The following is a 3,586-nucleotide window of genomic DNA, read 5'->3' on the forward strand; positions in this document are numbered from 1 at the left end:
TGAGCAACAAATCCTTGTTATATGCTTCTCACACTGTTGATAGCCTGGTATTAGTTCTGAGTTTTTATGTCTTATATCTTTATGTCTTAGCCCCAGATTTAGATAACTGAATATCTTAGATTTCCTTTTTTTTAATTTTTAATTATTGATATATTTATTTATATTTCAAATGATTTCCCCTTTTCTGGACTCCCACTCCCCAAAAGTCCCATCAGTCCCCTTCCCTTTTTATGCCAGGGAACATGGTCAAAGAAAATTCCTGAGAAAGAATTTATTGTGGCTCATACCCCATAGTCTATCACTGAGGCGAGCCAGGAAGTAACTCAAGGAAGGAACTTGCAAACAGGAACTGAAGCTGTGATCACAGAGGACTGCTACTTGTTTTGCTTCTCACGGTTCACTCAGTTTAATCTTTCATACAAGCATATGCCATTGGCCTAGTGGTGACACTGCACACAATGGCCTTGGCCATCCCATGCACATCATTATTCAAGAAAATGTTCCACTGGCTTTCCTCCAGGCAACCTTATGGAAGCAATTTCTCACTTAACACTCCCTTTCCCTCCTTCCTTCTTGCCATCACTGCTTCTGGTGCTGCTGGTTCTCAGAGGTCTCTGGACACTCTGATGGGGTCTTATGCCTCTAGATTACTGAAGGTTGAAGAGCTTGAGGAGATCAAGGAGGAAACTGGCTTTTCCCACAGGCAGATCAGATCGCACACCTGGACAAAAGGATTTCAGCTGGGAAACTTTCCAGAGGATTCCAGAACTTGCCACCAATGCCCCAAGAGACCAGGTCATCAATGCTTTTCTCAGAGGGAGAGGCATCAGATAAACTTCCAAAGATTCATGAGAACTTGGGCTCACTTTCAGTTCATTGAGGATAAGAAAAGAGCAAAGATGGGAATGGACAAGAAGCACTAGACAGCTGGAGCAACAAACTTTACTTTGCTTTCAGACTCTATGATTTTTATAAAGATGACAAGATTTCCCATGATGAGCTGTTAAAGGTATGGAAAATGATGGTCGGAGTGAATATCTCAGATGAGCAGCTGGGTAGACAGGACCATCCAGGAGTCTGACCAAGATGGGGATAGTGCCATATCTTTTACGGAATTTGTTAAAGTTTTGGAGAAGGTGGATGTAAAAGAGAAAATGAGCATCTGATTTTTTTTTTTTAACTACAGGACAGAGACCAAATTATTCTTGCCTTCTTGTATTTAAAAACTGAAACTTCCTTCTGTCCTCCAGCCCTTCCTGATCCTTTCATTCTCCATTTCCAAAATACTACAGCTCTTGCATGACAACCTGAAGTATCTCCTGTCCATACAAGCCTCTGGTTTATAAACAGGGAGTTACAGAATGGTACCCTCTATTTCTGATCAGTATCTACTCACAGGATCTTTATTTGTAAGTACTATCTTTCTCTGTTTTGCTGCTGAGTGTCATATGACCATTATGTTTGAAGAAATGAAACAAGGTCTCATGTCAAGAACCAGCTATCAAAGTTCCCAATGGATGGGGACCATATCTATGCTGCCTTCCCTTCACCGAGACTCCATCATGTCCTTGTGTCTGTTACTTCCTACTTCTCTATCATCTAACATTCTCTCTAGCCAATCTATCAGCTGCCCTCCTTTTGTTGAGATTCCCTGCATTCTCCTTGAATCTGGGAGATTCATACCTTCTGATGTGTCTCTGGGACATTGCCTATCCAGAGCCTTTTCAAAATGCACTCCTACTCTTGGAAACATGCGAATACCTTGTATTACTCTGTTGTCACAGGGCTTATGAGCAGACATGTTCTTAAAAGGTGGTCATGGTGAGGCTTGTAGAGCCATGTTTCCTAGGATATGTGTGTGTGTGTGTGTGTGTGTGTGTGTGTGTGTGTGTGTGTGTGTGTGTCTGTGTGTATGTATGTATGTTTTCTGATATTCACGAAATAGTCTAATGCCTACCCATTTGTTTCTCTTTGGGACATTGTCACCACCCAAGTTGCAGTTCTGACAATATGGTAGAGAGCTGTCTTACAGTTTTCTGAACAAGGCTAGGTACCGTGGAGAGCTGCTCACATTTGCTCTACAGCATGAATTATGTCTCAAGTGTTCTGTACTCTGGAAAATTCTTCATATTTCCAAACAGAAAGACTAGTGTTACCAAACTGCCTGACTTATATCAGTCCTAAAGAATTAGATTGTCCTCAATGTTTTAAAGTTTTGCACAAAACTCAGAATGAATTTTAGCCTTGGCAAATTGTAATGCTAGATATGTAGTCAGTTCATAATCCTGGTCATTGAATGCATGGTCTCATGACCTTCCTAATGGCATGCCCTTTGTACCTCCTTGAGTATCCTACGCAGATCCCTTAGAAGCATGGGGTCTGGGACTCATGGAACAAACTGAGGTGACATTGGAGGTCTTTGAGTGACCCAGCTCAACTTCTCTGCAAATGTCAGCTTGATTAGATTTCCCTGAATCAGGCTGCTTCTGTCCCGTGTACGTGTGAATCTGCTCTTAGCTGGCTTCCTCTGAGGTTGCTTCCTTGCTTGTTTGTTTCATTGCTTTGGAAGGCTGTCCAAGTTGTGCAAACAATTCTTAAGAAATATATTGCTATTAACCTAAACAAACAAAAACACTGCAAAGAGGATGGGTAAAGGTGAGGAGCAGGGGAATGGCTAGGATAAATGGCTGGGGTCTACATGAACTGGAAAATTATTTAGGAACTATCTGTCAGACTTTGTGATCAAATGATGTGATATAAGAATTGTATAAAGGGAATAATTGCTTAATACTGATCTGTTTGAGAAGTACTTCAGAACCTTCCTGATTTAAATATTTAAAGTTTCTAAGATTATACCTCCCTTGTCTGTATAGCAAACTGTTTTTATCCACAGTTGTGCCTTATTGTGCCATTAAAATTATATTCCTCAATCCATCAACAAATCATTGTTAAAACAAAAAAAGCAAAAAAAAATTCTTTCCACAGATTATTCTACATTGTGTCCATGGACAAAATAAAATAAAAGCAAGTATACTAACCCACTATTGCCCATAGTCATTCACGGATCAAGGACAAGAAACTTAGTCAGGTGCTTGGAGTCAAGTAACTCAATGATTGTCCAATAAAAATCATCACCAAGGATTTTTAGTGTTCTCTGGGCATCCTATCAGCTCCCCCAGATCTATCACTGTAAGCAACTGATAGTCCCATTATACCTTTAGACATGTCAGAAATATTGCCATAATTCTATTTATCACAATTGCTACTAGTTATCACCAGAATGTCCAAATACTTTAATATCAATAATTTTAAGGACTTCAACATGTATTTGACATTTACTTTCTGAACTCCTTGCATGTGTTCCAATGCCTGAAATGCTTTCTCTCAGAATTAAGATGTCCAACATTTTTAAAACCTGTATTTCAACTCTTTCCTCAGTTGTTCTTCAACTATTTGTCAACATTCCATGAAATTCCCTTTAACCATCTCAAAAGAGCAAAATTCTTCCATTTTTCTTCAAATCGCAGAGATAATAAATTTTTCTGCTTATTTTTTTTACTACTTCCAGAATTGTTTTCTTCTCCAT

General features: G+C 39.4%; 1 pseudogene; it reads left to right on the forward strand.

The window, feature by feature from the left end:
- The first annotated feature begins 626 nt into the window (after window positions 1-626).
- On the forward strand, window positions 627-1,166 carry LOC127668334 (calcineurin B homologous protein 1-like; annotated as a pseudogene).
- Window positions 1,167-3,586: the final 2,420 nt, after the last annotated feature.

The sequence above is a fragment of the Apodemus sylvaticus genome, chromosome 18 (assembly GCF_947179515.1).
Source record: "Apodemus sylvaticus chromosome 18, mApoSyl1.1, whole genome shotgun sequence".
Classification (NCBI taxonomy): Eukaryota; Metazoa; Chordata; class Mammalia; order Rodentia; family Muridae; genus Apodemus; species Apodemus sylvaticus.